General features: G+C 40.0%; 1 long non-coding RNA gene across 2 annotated transcripts in view; it reads left to right on the top strand.

Annotated features, from left to right (window-relative positions):
- The window catches only part of LOC111754809 (uncharacterized), a 166,619-nt gene that overhangs the window by 70,896 nt on the left and 80,520 nt on the right, over window positions 1–15,203 (top strand). The window lies entirely within an intron of this gene.

Here is a 15,203-nt window from a genome sequence, read left to right as displayed (position 1 = left end):
TGTTTTAAAATATATTGCGCCCTCCTACCCCACACCCAATGTGGATGCAAGAGCAGCCACTGTTTTGTGTGGTGTGGCTTAGGGAAAAAGAGTGGGGATTCTGTGGGATTTAGAATAGGCCAGTGGTAACTTTAGAATAATAATCTATCTTCTAAGAGTCAGACAGCAGACCTACGTACCTATTGGAGGGATGTATGGAGCCACATTTCTGCTGAGAGGGAGCTAAACATGAGGCCAGTAGGTGAAGAGGGTGAGCAGATGTCCTTGACTGAGGAAAAGAGAGCCTTGTCATTAAAACACTCATTTGGTTTTGCAAGCAAGCCATGAAAGAGCAGGGACCAGAAAGTGCAGAGTGGAGTGTCAAGAGCTGTGTAGATACAGTTCTTTCCCCCAGCACACATTTTGTTGACAAGAACAAACTTTTCCTTTCTTGAGTTTTTACCCATGCTTTCCAGGGTCGCCAACCAGGGGTTCTGACATCTGAGCTGCAACTCCTGGTCTGTGTCCCTCATTCATTAGGTGGCTCTGGTCCTGGCCCTGAGCACACTAGGTTCTCTCCTCACCTGAAAAGTGAAAATAATACGATTTGCTTCTAACAGCATAGGTAAGAGTTCTGTACATTTTAGCAGAAAAAATAAAGAACTCTCTAATTTCAGTCTTGTTATATATACAAGAGGAAAATAGACTCCAGAAGATTGTACCATTCATACAGCAAAGTTTAAGAACCACATATAAAATGTCCTTTGTTGACCCCATCTGAGGCACTCTCCCGAAAACTTTGTAGTAAAGTCATGAAAGGGTCAGAAACAATTTCAAAACGTTTTTCTTTTTCTGATGAGTGTGTTGCCTTGAATGATAAAACCTTAGAGAAAGTTCCAGACTATACTTTATTATTTTTGGCTAGAATGATGATTGATGTAAACTTTTCATTCTGCCCTTTAATAGTCTGTTTCATTTATAGCCAGGCATATATTAAAGGACTTGATGATGGTAAAAAAAAAAGAAGTGAATTTATTTATGTATTTTCAATATTATGTCTTTGGATAGGGCTGTGATGGCCTTGTCAACTCTCAAGCATTTTTAAAAATGACTTAGAACTCAGTCAGTCATCTAAGGGCTGATGATTAAGGAAATGGATTGTTTGGCCCCTTGCTCTTCCTTGCATCTTATTGCACCATCAGCAGAGATAATGGAACACAGCCACACCTGCTAAGCACTTATATCCTTGTGGATGAAAGTGTTCATTTTGTGGATGTGAGTATTGTTGATTATTTTGTGGACATGAGTATTGTTTTAAGGAGTGTCACGTTTTGCCTGTGTATCTAAAGAGCAAAGATCTTTCAATCTCTCTGTCTCAGTTTTGTAATCTGTCAAATACCACCATATCCCTGTAGAGTCACTATGAGGACTAAGAGAGGTGACACATGTGAAAAATAAAGAATGGGAGCTGAGAGTGGTGGCGTAAGCCTGTATTCACAGCACTCTGGAAGGCTGAGGCAGGTTGATTGCAAGTTTGAGTCTAGCCTGGGTAACTTAGAGACAATATGACACTGCCTAAAAATAAAAAGGGCTGAGAATGTAGCTCAGTGTGAAGACTCTGTAGTTTAATCTGTAGTACTGGAAAAGAAAAGAATACCAACTGGTGCCTGGTGTATGTTCACTATCATTGTGGACACACTACATCTTTCCATAGCTCCTGGAAGGAACACCCAGCTTGGGCTCTTTTCTTTCCCTCTGCCTGCTGGTCCCTTGCTAGTAATTATTTTACTTACCTATTGCTGTGAAACAAAATACCTGAAAGTTGATGATGTATAGTAACAATGTGGTTTGAGTGGGCTCAGGTGGATGCTTTTTTCTCTGCTAGTGTAGATTGAGGTCAGTCCTGGGGCCACATTTTGTGGCTGAATGTCCTAGGGGGTCTCTTGTCCTCAAGTCTTTTTTCCTGTGGCCCCTCAGTCTTTAGCAGTCTAGTCCAAGCTTTCGTGTAGCTAGCTGGCTTCCAAGACAGCAACAGTAAGAGCTGCCGGGCTCCTAAAAGACCAACCTCAGATCAAAACACTGTCACTTCTAACACATTCTTTTGGTTACAGCAAGTCATAATACCATCTCACAATCAAGGAAACAAAAACAGACTCTACTTGACAGGAAACACTCACAGAGATGGAGGAATTACAGCTCATCCCGTAGTTATGTTTGTAAGATCCTTCGACAAATCACCAAATGTCTTAGTCTGTTCCTATTGCTATAAATAAGATACCTTAGACTGGGTAATTTATAAGCAACAGAAATTTATTTCTTATAGTTCTAGGGGCTTGAAGTCCAAGATCAAAGTGCCAATACAGCCAGTGTCTGCTGAGGGTCTGTCTTACACAGATGGCGCCTTCTGTTTGTCTTCATATAGGAGTGCCAAAGAGATAGACAGAGGCTCTCTTGAGGCCACTCCTTAATTTCAGTACTTTGAGGAGTGATTTCTGCATGTGAATTTGGGGACACACATTTATATTGTAGCACCAGTAGATAGCTCTAGCCCAGGCATTTCTCAGTATTTGCAATACCCTTGCCATATTGAGTCTTGGGAACCCTGTAATTTATTCACTTGCCTTTTATGATCATTTTATAGCTCATAATATTTTATGGTTATTTGTAGATTTTATAGAAACCTCAAAGATTCTACACCAACCGTGGTTTTAGACCAGAGGGCTCACAAGCTCCAGTAAAGAGGGGGTTACACTGTTGAGTCAAGCCTGGACTTTGGAATGGTTCGAGAAATTTTCTTGGGGTTCCTTTCCTTCCCCTGGCTTTGAGGAAGGAATCATCTATTTCTTGGCCCTGCTATATAGAGGATAAAATCAGACAATCACAACTTGGATTCCAGTTGACCAAAGGATGGAGGAAATTCCTAACATGATGTAACTCTATTTGTTTCTCCTACACTCTCCTATCTACTTTGAGTCTCTAAATAAACAGAATAATAAAGTGCAAGAGCTGGAGTTCACCCTGGAAGTAGTTTGCATGAGAGACCATATTGCCTTCCTCCCTCAACCTGAAAATGATAGAGAGACAATGAGTAGGGGTGGGGATTTCCAGTCACCTCCTCTCCTGTGCAGGTGCTCCTAGTTTACCTATTTGTGTGCTGGGCTTCCATGTATGTTCTATTTAAACATTAATTCCAGTAATGTAGCCTAAGGTCTCTTGAACAAGGCTTCAGGTGGAGCCTTGTGTTCAGGCAGAGCTGTGGGCAGAGGAGAGCGCCTGGGCATCTGGGGGAGGTGGAGCAGGGAGTGCTAGGTGGGTGGCTGGAGCGGAAAGCAGGACAGGAAACTGCTCTGACCAGACACCCGAGGATGCATAGGATTGGAAAGAAGATGAAGACGAAGCATAACAATGTGGAGACCATGAGTGCCACATATGAGGTTAAGTGAAGGCAATGGAATTGCCTTTTGAGAAAATGAACCGTGAGATTGTACATTCTTGTTTTGAAGCTGTGGCCTGTACATTATTTTTCCTCCCTCTTTTCACACCTATTGCTAAGCTTTTCTCCTAAATTTGGAGAAGTATTTCAGGAGTCCAAGTCTGAAGAGACATTACATTCTCCTACTCTCATACTCACATGGACCAGTCTGGCTTGGTGCCCTCAGGACCTTGGTTAGGTAGTAAATGGGTCCAAGGGAGGGCTGGATCTTCAGCACCCTGTCCCACTATCTTTTTCTCACTGGCAATGCCTTCTCCTTTGCAAAGGATCAGCAAGAAGATGCCTATGAGTAGACAAAGGACAAACAAGGGACATGTCTTCAAACTGCCTCGTTTTCCTTATTCAAATACATCAAGAATAGTTGTTCTCCCTTCTAGCTGTTAGGAGATTTGCTGATATAGTGTGTATGATTCTTTGGATAAAGGCATAATGTAAAACACAATTGTATTAATAAGATATTATTTGTATTAATCAATATGAAATGCAATCGTATGCTGGGGTGAAGAAGCCAGGAGAAATTACGGTAAACCCCTCTGGGATCTGTAAGACCAGACACTTCCCAATGCTTCTTGCTAAATACTCAGCCTGGAAATTGTCCCCAAAAGAGCAGTAAAACATGCTACTCTAATGTTTGTATTAGATTGAAGTTATGGCTTGGAAAATTCTAGCATTCTCTTCAATCACAAAAGGAGTGAGGGATGTTAAATTTTATGTAATTATCCAGTCAGAGTGAAAGCTACATCGTATTCTGTACTCTGTGTGAGAACTGTTTAAAAAGGTCAAGGTTCTTATGTTCCTTGTGTATAGACAATATTCTAACTGGATATCCTAATGTGTCTGACAGATGGGAAATAGCTCATTTGGAGCCTGAAAGTCCAGTCTTTAGTTCACATAATCTAATAACACAAGATTATTACTTTAGTATTTTATACAGATCTGTAATAAAAACTCTACTTCCAAGGATAGCAATCATAAAATTTTGTTGATGTATATATATATATATATATATATATATATATATATATATATTTTCATGGAGCTATAAGGAGTGTACAGTTGTGGCCATCTCTCATTAAACCAAGAGAACATGGTTATATTGTTTTTATTTTGCAAAGGCAGGCTTTGAGTTACATGAGAATTAAATAACTTCTCTGGGTTCTTAAACATCATGAGAAGAACTGGGAATCAAGCCAGCCTTCCTGATTTTTTCTGGGCTTTTAAATCATTCAAAAAAGTGTAGAAGTCTTTCAGAGTTAATTCTGATGCTAACAAGCCCAAGAGCCATGTACCTTTTCCATATGTCATTTTTCTTGTCTATTACTTGGCATCGTAAGAAGCAGCCAGTGCCAGCTTACACCTTGGGATTTCCTGGGAAGAGGACCAAAAAAACTAAACCGAAACCAAAAGTACAAGCAAAGCCAAAGCCAAGCTAAGCCAAACAAACCACCCCACAGTCAGTGGGCCTAGACACAGTGTTACCATTGCACAAAAGATACTGCTGGAAAGGTCTAAATAAAGTGTACAGTCTCATGAAAACATCCTACCCTCCACCCCATAATCATCCACTGTAAGAACAGAGCATACTATCTCATCTTGGTGATTCATTTAAAAATCCCAAGAAAAAGGGACTTTTTCATTTTCCTTTTTGCTCCTTCTCCTCTGATTTCTACCTCTCTTTCTATGGTCACTCTTGTTTTATCTCTTTCACATTCATTTATCTCTTTTATTTGTTCTTTGTCTTTGGGGTATGCCCTAGTTTGTAATTTCATTTCTGATTACACTTCCCCTGGCTGATTTTATCTACTATTTTGCTTTAATTATCATGAAAAGGCCAACAAGGCCAAAATAAGCTTTAATTACCATGAAGATGCCAACAATGCCAAAATCGGTTAAGGGCTCCTGTCTAAATGTCTCTATGTGGCTGGACTTCTGGCTCCTCCAGCTGGACATGTCTCAAAGTGGATCTATCATTTTGGTCATTCCTTACCCCTGCTCTCCACTTCCTCTTCTCCTCCACTTTTTTGTCCCCCATCAAAGTTGAGGCCATCACCATCTCCGTGGTTTGACAGTTCAAAACTGGTGTCTATCTCAACAATTCCTACTCCGTCACTTGCCGTATTGCAAAGACCTGTCGGTTTTACCTCCTGTATGTCTCCCTTGTTTGCTCATCTTGATCCATCTCTACTGACACATCCAACTAGTCTATCCAACAGGTCTTCTACTTTGTCTGGTTCAACTGTCCTCATACACCATATACATCACTGCCTCTCATTGGAGGGTGGAAACCACCAGACAGAAAAGTGAACACCCTTATCAGTGTCCTGGTCTTCGTTCTGCTACTAACCAGCACATCAGCTTGGTCAGAGTGCACAATCTCCTAAGGACTCACTTGTCTCATTGATTGCAGTGGGAAGAGATAGCAGTTTGTCTTCTAGAAATGGGGCATTTAGCCAGCTGATCTCTGGAGGCTCCTGCAGTTTGAAGAACTGTGATTCTGCACAAGACCTTATATATTATGACACACTGAAATAGCAATCGGCCACACATTGATCAAATCCAAATAATACGCAAAACCAAATTTTTGATATGTAGCTTTTCATGCTTTTTTGGTTATCTAACACCTTTTTGACATTCTGTCTTTTGGAGTTTCTTGTCTTATGATTCTTACAACTCAAAACAGATGGGACAAACTCAGTATCTCAGCCTCCAACGGAACTGAGACACACTCATGTTAACTCAAACCTGGCATGAAATGCCCTTTTTCTGAGATTTAAATTTGAAAAATGAGAGAAAGAAGAAAGAAAGGTCATTCTGGCAATGAAGACAGAGAAACATCTTTTAGAATCAGCATTGGCAGCAGCCTGGTGTTAGTATTGCCACAGTCCTGTGCTGATGTTGGAGCAGAGAGCCAGGGCAGGTGGCAAGAGGGTTTTTATTGGAGATCTGATAATTTCACTTGGGCATTATTTATGACTTCACAGCTTTCAAGTCTTCTTTGTTCTCTGACTACTTGTAATTGTATAGGCAACTGAATATTCTTTAATAAATTACATCATTGTTTAAACAAGTACGATGACTATGTTTGAAGCTATAAACGATAGCTCAGTAGGAACATCATCTTCTTTGCGAAGTTTTTATTCACCCCAAGATTAAATTAACTCTCTTTGCAGTAAAGTTCTTATGGCAGCCAGTACTCTTCTTCTTCTTCTTCTAACATGTGTCATGTGTATAAATTTTCTAAGTGACCCAGTCATCTTCTCTGCTACTTTGTAAGGTCTCTAGGTCTCTAGGGCTTGGAGGGAATCTGCCTTGCTCCTTTCTTTCTTGTTAACACTGGCATACTGCATAATCTTTAGTAATCACTCCATGATGTTGAACTGAATCAAATTATTGACATCTAAATGATTCATGCCACAGCCAAACACTGGTTTTCGTCTTCCTCATTAAAGATATATATATATATATATATGTTTGTAGCTTACTTTATTTTTGCAATGTTGGAGAATGAATGCAAGGCCTTCAGAATTAATGTGGAGATTATTTGAAGTTTTGTTAAGTTTGATTTATTATTAAGCCTTTTTGAGTCTTGAAGTTGCTTCCTTTCTTTGAAATTTCCAACTTTAAAAGGAAAGATAGGGATTTGGTTAACGTTGATAGATTAGCTATGTGCACTCAACTCATTCTCTCTCAAAGGTTAACTAAGATAGCAATAAAAAGTACATAAAAACCTATAAAGAGAAAGGGAAAATGAACCCCTAGCATGCAGAGGAGAGGGTGTCGGGAATGGTAGGCTCAGGAAAGTTAATCTCAAAGTGTGTAAATCTGGGATCATGTGCCACAGATAGTCACCTTCCCTCCCTAGAAGATGGTACTGTCAGGCACAATAAAGAGGTCAGGTGGGTTGTGGGCAGTGGTGTCCTGGTAAATGTTTTATAACCAGATCTCTAGAAGAGGGGGATTGGAGGAAGAGAGAGAAAGAGACAGAGAGAGAGAGAGACAGAGACAGAGACAGAAGAGTAAGAGAAAAGGAGAAAGAAAAAAGGAGGAAAGAAGGAAATAAAGAAAGAAAGAAAAGAAAGAAAGAAAGAAAAGGGCAGAAGAGAAGAAGGAAGGAAAGAAGCTTTGCTGTAGAACATGCATTGATTTCTGTCATGAAAGTACATCACCATGACCAGTTGTAAGCTTCCAAGCTGACATCACTGGATGAATGAAGGACTGGGGTGCACTGTGAAGGACTGACTGTTTTGGGCTGGCAAGATCTGGTTCTAGCACATCTTGGATATAGAGCCAAAAATAGGGAACTAAATCTAAAATCAGGGTACAGGGAAGTCAGTCCTCACAATCTCTCACCTTTTTTATACTAAGAATGCACAGCTCATTGTTCACCATCTTCCCTGCCATATAAACAGACTAGGAAAATAAAATGATCTCAGAGACAGAACTCCAAACCTCCACAAAGGAATGGAAATCACTCAAAGGAACTTTTTTGGAATATTTACAAAGGTTTTTATTCTTCAGTATTTTTGTGTGTATGTGTGTGCACATTTGTATGTAATTTTAAATTTCTTGAAAAGGCAGTAGGCTACTTAAAGCCAAAACAATTAAAATACTTAGTAAAAGCTTAAGGTGAGATATAAGAACAAAAGGCACAAGGAAGAAATGAGCTCATACTGTTGTCATGGCTGCTGCCAAGGAAACAGGTCAATACAATTTGGAGGTAGGTTCTGATGACCTGATACGGATTGTAAACTTCTAGATCAACCACTAAAAAATTAAAATCAGGAAGAAGTCTATAAGAAAAAATAATGGAGGAGATAAAGTAGATGCTAAAAGTAATCAGTAGCTGAAAGGAGGCAGTAAAGGAGAAATGGAGCAAAGAATAAGTGGAATAAACGTAAAGCAAATGTTAGGACTTTAACTCATCCAATTCAGTCATTCAACCAAATGAATGAATTAACTGTTCCAAGTAAGATTCAAAGAAAATCCAGGACCTCAGTTTCACTACCTACATTTTGAGTACTTGCTAGCTACACATGGTTAATGACTTCCACGCCAAACTTCACAGATTAAGAAACTTCCATCATTTCAGAAGATTATATTGGACAATATCTGTCTAAGCAGTAACTAACTTAAGGTGACCTAGGAAATGGGACACTCCAGCACCAGGGTTCAGTAGGAAGAACATGCACATACCAGACAGTACAAGCAAACAAATAATTTTAGATAATTAGAATTTTCACACAAAATAAGATGTTGATCAGGAAAGCAAAAGCAGTCATAGCATACCTGACTGCAGTGAGTAGGGTTTACGTGGCCAAATTGTGCCAACATTGGTTCAATGTATTCTAAATTGGTGGATCGCTGTATTAGGAAAGCAGGAGATGTGAGAAGTGGTGGCTGATGAGAGGGAATTAAGCCTCATCTCCTGTGACAAGAGACTAATAGGTAACAGTCACTGATGAGAATAATACATTGTACATGCATATTTTGGGAAACATAGAGTAACTAAAATGGGAGGAAGGTGAAGGAGTTTTCCTCTGGAACTAGGATGAGATGTTAGAGAATTGCTGTTTGTCCTGAGCCTTTTAGAAGTGTTTACTTTTTCAAAATTAGGTGTATATTAGCTTGGCTGACATAAAAGTACAGTAATTGTGCAAGCAATCCAGGCAGACTCCAACTGTTACTTAGCCCATTCATTTTGGGTCATGATATTCAATAGTTAATGGGACTCTTGAAAATTCATGTTTCATGATTAAATCTGTCTAGTGTTCCATAATGTAAGTGAATAAAACTAACAATTTTAGAGATATAAACAAAAAGGGGCTTTTGTACAGAAAGTGCAACAAGTGGTTGATACTGTGTGGCTCTAGAATGTAAGGTAAGAAATCAAGCAAATAGCAGAACAAGCTCTGCCTCTGAATCCATCCCTTCCTGCCATGCCTGGCGGGGTCTTAAAGGACAGCCCAGAAAAGGCAGATTTGCCCTCTGGAGAGAATGAGCCAAGAGTACTAGAAATCTAAGCCAGGCACTCTGCAGTAAGACAAATAGTTCTGGCCTCTTTGCACACCAGATCTCTGAAACAGACAAACACCCAACAAACACGAAAACAGCTCTGAGTAAGAGTCTGTCAGACCCAGCTGCAATGGTGTCTCTGCTGCTCTGTGGGTGTATAGTTGGAACTCAGTTCATACCACAGTGATTCTCAATCTCTTTGTTGAAGACACACTTAAAATATTGAATTTTGGGCAACAAGTTAAAAAGATAAAGTATTCAAAATGAGACTTCCAAGTCTATGAAGGCATCTAAAGTGTCTTTTTCTCTTTGTCGTTTGACTTTTGCACTCAAAGTTTTGTACTTTCGATGTGCGAGGTGTCTCCTGAACAAAGCATCACTTTTCTGGTGAAAGTGCCCTGACGATTACATTTATAGCTCCATCCAGAAACCACACTTTTACACATTTCAGGCTATGATCTTCCCTCGAGTGCTGGCTTTTCGCTTTCTCTCCCACCTAGTCTGGTGTGCAGCAAAATTGTTCCCAGTTCTATATCTTACACCACAACCCACTCAGCAAAATGGTCCATCAGGCAGTTAACTGTCTGCTCAGATGGTGAATTGTAGCAAAAGGCAATTTTATACCCTGATTAAGAGTTGGCAGAACACTAGAAAAGACCAAAGACTTGCAGAGATGATATAGCACACTGGCTGGGAACCATTGGCTTAACTTCTCTGGCAAACCACATCCCAGGATACAGCAGGCAGAAAGTAGTTTTTCACTGTGCTCTTTTTTTCCTCACAACTCCCTGAGGAGTGCAAATTAAAGTCCAGTTTTACCGAAGAGAAAATTGCTGTTCAGAGCAGTTAAGTCAATTGTTCCAGTTGACAGAAACAGGACAAAGAAGATAGGGCTGTTGGATGAGCTTCCGCCACATGAGGGTCTAAGTAATCTAGATCAGGCAACAGGGAAAGAAGTAAGGATATGTTAATGAGGATGGAGTGTGTTGCAAAGTGAAGACTTTAGAAGCCAGAGGCAAAGTTGACCCACTTTATAAACTTATTCTGTGGCTTATTGGGACTTGGGAAGTGGTGTATCAGGACTGAGCATCCTGTACATGTTGGTACTTCTTAAGGTTGGGTTCTGAGCCCTGTTCTTGCCTCATTTTCCATACTTTATCCCTGGGTCATTTCACACTTACTTTTTAGACACTTTATCTCCCAGAACTTTTTTTCTCTAAAGCAACAACCCTGTGTATTTCATAGTTTCCACTTGGATGGCCACAGATGCTCAAACCCATCAGCGCATAACCCAGCTCAGCAATTTCTTCTCTGACAACACCACACTATAGTCATCACCTCAGGCAATATCACCTTGTTCACAGTACTGAGAAAGTAAAAACCAGAGTTCCCTGCTTGACTTTTCCCTCCTTTACCTCTGACAACTAATTATACTCTCCTGAACTCCAGTCGCTGAGAATTCCTCAGTGGTACCCACTGCTACTGAGATAAAATCAAACTCCGCCGCAGGATGGGCCCTCTCCTTTCTAGTTCTGACTTTTGTTGCTCTGATCTCCCATGGTCCAGCAGATGCCTGGTGAGCTTATTCCAATTCTTCAGTCTAACCAGATCCTCTTCGCTTCCAGGCTTTGCATGTGCTCTGCCATGCTTGACATGTCTCCCTGTCTACCTCTCCAAACCATATTTTACTAGATCTCTTGAATTCCCTCGTTAGTCTTGGTCTAGATCAGTGTTTCTTAACTGGGGCCATCATTGCCCCACTGAGAATGTTTGACCATGTCTGGAGATGTTTGGAATCATAACTGGGTGGGGTGAGTGCTACTGGCATCTACTGGGTGGAGACCAGGAGGGCTGTTAAATATCCTACAATGTCCTCACATCAGCCACCCCCAGATCAAAGAATTATCTTTTCTAAATATCAATTTCATTGAGACTGAGAAGCCTTGGTTTATACTTCATCTTCTCTGGGAAGCCTTTCCTGATCTTCCCATGTCCCTTTGACATGATCTCATGCTTCTGTCTAAAACTTCTCAATCCTCTTCTCTTGCTGCGCTAATATTTTCTGTTCACTGGTTTGTCTTCTCTGCTGAAACTTCTGAAGGCCAGGCATTGTCTTGTTTGGTGTTACTGGCTGAGGTGATGACTATAGGATGGGATGGGCAGAGAAGAAATTGACAAGCTAGGTGTGTCAGTAATAGGCTTGAGAATCTATGGACACCCATTTTCCAGCACACTTCTTGGTATTAGTGGGCAAGCAATACATATTTGTGCATGAGTGGAAAAAAATGAACACAGAAGTCAGGCTATGAGGAGATTTTCACATACTGCAGTTTTTCCAGAAAGCATATCATTTGCAATAATGCCTACTCTAAGTCCTATCCCGCAACATTGCTAGGAAAGCATTCTTTTAGAGATCTCTTGCATATATGTGCAAGGTAAACTGCCAGTCTGCCTCAGGAAATAAATATTTGAATAGTTATTTTGTTTTCTAGTGGCTTCTCTTGCCACTAATACTCTGGTCATGGAAATAGCCTTATTCACAGTGCGATGTGTACTGCAAAATTATGATTATTTATACTGCAAGATTATGATTATTTATATTTCCACAACCTGATTTTTTACATTAAATAATAGTTGAAACAGTTGGTGTCATGACTTTCTTTTATAGTTGAAAATGCCACATAATGCAAGTTAAGGCAACATGAGCCAATAGATTTCACCGCCCAGCACCATAATCTATTAAGCCTGAGATATTTTCAGGGAATTGCCTTAAATCCTTTGGTGGTTTAAAGTAGCTTCAGGGGGATTAGTGGCTTAGAGGTAATTGTTATTGCTAATATTTTATTTGAAATGTCCTGTTCAGCAAAGGTAATGTGACATTTTGCTCAGTGGAAATGCTGTCTTTCTAGGAAAAAGGATGAGCACAAAGGTCAGTGCCCAGGAGAGACAGAAAGGGGAGGGCGTGTGTGAAACAAAGGACAGGGGTCTGAGCTGAGGTGGACGGCGCACAGCTTAGCTGAGTTGGAGCCACTCTTCTGTGGACCTTGGGGACCTGGAGTTTTAATTGGACAGCTAATCACTCCAAAGAGCAATCTAAGTTTTACTGAAAAAAATAGAAAGAAAAAAGAAACACAAATAAGGAGAATAAAGCACACTAAGGTCCCCTTTTCTGGGTCATTTTCTTCAGAGACAGAAAATGTTGGCTCAGAGTCAAATTCTGCCTTTCAGCAATATATCTAATGTGAGGTGCAACTACTTAAAAAAAATAAAGATTCTGTGGGCTCTGCTTCTACCAAATGTGATGCGGTAGTTCTCTGATGTCTTCAGAAATATAGATTTTAGCTGGAGGGAACCATGACACCTTGCTGTGAGCATTTCTTACGCCTGCAGACACACTGGTTCCTGAGCTCTTCAATGGCCACTGCATCATGTTTCCCTAATTTCTTTTTTTTATTTTTATTTTTTGATACTAGGGATCGAACTCACAACTTTGCCAGGCAGGCATTTATGCCACTGAGCTAAATCCCCAGCCCCCCTTTTTTATTTTTTAAATTAATTAATAATTTAATCAGAAGCAAAAGCTTCTGAGGTCTAGGCTCATATATCACAGTGACAATCAAAATGACAATGAAAATCTCCACTCAAATGCCTCAAAGATACTTTAAATTCAACCCATGCTCCTCTAGGCTTCCAGTCGCAGCACCCATCTAGTTCTAAATGGTCACGACAAAGGTCATCCATCCTATTGCTGTTTAACGTTTCCAGTCTGGAGTTCAGCAATGGCTCACTATAGTCACTTCGTGTTCTGTCTTTAATCTGCTCTACTCCATGAGCCCCAGGGATCTTTGCAAAATGTATCCTTTGATGTTGTAGCACTTTCTGCACAATACTTTCAGGACTTCCCATCGCCTTTAGGATTAGAACCCCAAACCTTTCTTTGGCTCACAGTGTCCTATTTTGGTGTCAACATGTCTACCTCTGACGTCTTGTGTCTCAGGACTTTCTCTCTGGCTTTTTATGTTCTGATCTCTTTGTCCTTAGATCCTCAGAAGCTCCACATTTGTCCCCAGCATTGTCTGGTCTTCTGCTGAGAACCAGTTTCTCCTTAGCCCTTTTTCTTTTCCCTTCACTCACCTATATGAGCACTTATATCTCTTTCAGGTAATATCCCTGGTGTTCCTCATGATCTTCTCCTAACATAACTCCCTTCCCATAGGCCCCTGGACACCTACTTGTTTCTGTAATGATATGTTAAGTTTTGTACGTGTTTGATTAATTGATTTTTAATTGATTAATAGTTTTCTTTCCTTTGACCAGTTAGGTCCTTTCTTGCTCACCAGTGTAGCCCTAGCATCACTCACAGTGCTTGGTTCCTGGAAACATGCAATAAATGTTTGTTGAATGAATGTTGATTTAATGATGAAATACATATTGTATGAAATACATCATTGAAAGAATAATTTTATCTGAAAAGAAAAATCAGACTAGACTTACCAGAGATAGAAACTGGGAGTGTCAGACAAATAAATTAGGGTTTAAGGTCACTAGCTAGATAATTAAGGGTGGTAGGACAACTTAATTATAACTGTTAAGCACTGCCACTTGGTATACACAAACTTTGCACTCAGGTATATAATTTTAAGCTTGAGTTTAACTTTTCAGTGGCAGATAACACTTAAAAAATAGTGATTCTGATTAAGAAATTCTTAAATTTCATTCAATATTAAGAATACTTAGAATAATGAACACTTTTTCACTTTTAAAAGTCTGATATTAGGTGTCATTTTGTAGGGCCATGTCTCTCAGTATCAATCTAACCTATGAATTTTCCACCCAGAGATCTCTTTACCCAACTTCCACACTTGTTCTGAAAAGTAAGATTAACTCCAGATTTCCTGAGCTGCTGGCATCTTCTGGATCTATTATAGCTGGATGCATTTATCAGATGAGTTGTCACTTCAGGGCAACCAGATTCTGTCACCAGGGCCTCTCCTTTGCCAGTTCCACTCCAGCTTTATGATACTTTTCTTAAAGAAGCCCAGAGAGTTTTTCAAATGGAAATTACAAATTCAAGAGTGGAAAGAAAGGGACAAAACCAAAAATATCATCATGGTAAAGGTCATAAGAAGAAGTGACTAATAATAATGAGTGGAGAGGATGGCATAGGGTACAGATTAGGACTGTAAAATAAACACATGTGATGCTATTCCAGTATAGAGTGTGGGCCAAAACTTGAACCACTTGGAGTCCTGCTTCTTATATTGCAAGAATCAACCAGAAAGAACATGGTTCCTTTAACATTCCACTCCATGGAGAAGAGCTCTCAGTCTGCAAGCATCTGATTGCAGGAGCTCTTGATTTCCTCTTACTTTTCGTTAGCATCTGATGGACTCATTCCATCTTCAGAAGCAAGGAAGAAAAAGACTGTTGTCACATGCTCTGTTGTATGTCTGTTATGGGTCTGACATTGTCCTAGATAATTTCACGTGTACTTGGTATTACGAACTAGTACAAGAGAGTTTATACTCTGGAATGTTCTTTGAAGAATTCCATTGGTTGTGGAGAAAAAGAGGCAGGTATGGGGTCTTCTCAAGAAAAGCCAGAGGAGCCTACGTATGAGCAGGCCTTCCACAGACAGTCCCTCCTCCACGTTTTGTACCGCAAACTAGCTCTTCTGTGCTCTATTCACAATAAAAGGACAAAGCAGGAGCAAAAGCAT

This window comes from Cavia porcellus, unplaced genomic scaffold (assembly GCF_034190915.1).
Source record: "Cavia porcellus strain 051 isolate PalLab524CR breed Dunkin Hartley unplaced genomic scaffold, mCavPor4.1 scaffold_11, whole genome shotgun sequence".
Classification (NCBI taxonomy): domain Eukaryota; kingdom Metazoa; phylum Chordata; class Mammalia; order Rodentia; family Caviidae; genus Cavia; species Cavia porcellus.
This window is presented reverse-complemented; position numbering and strand designations above follow the sequence as displayed.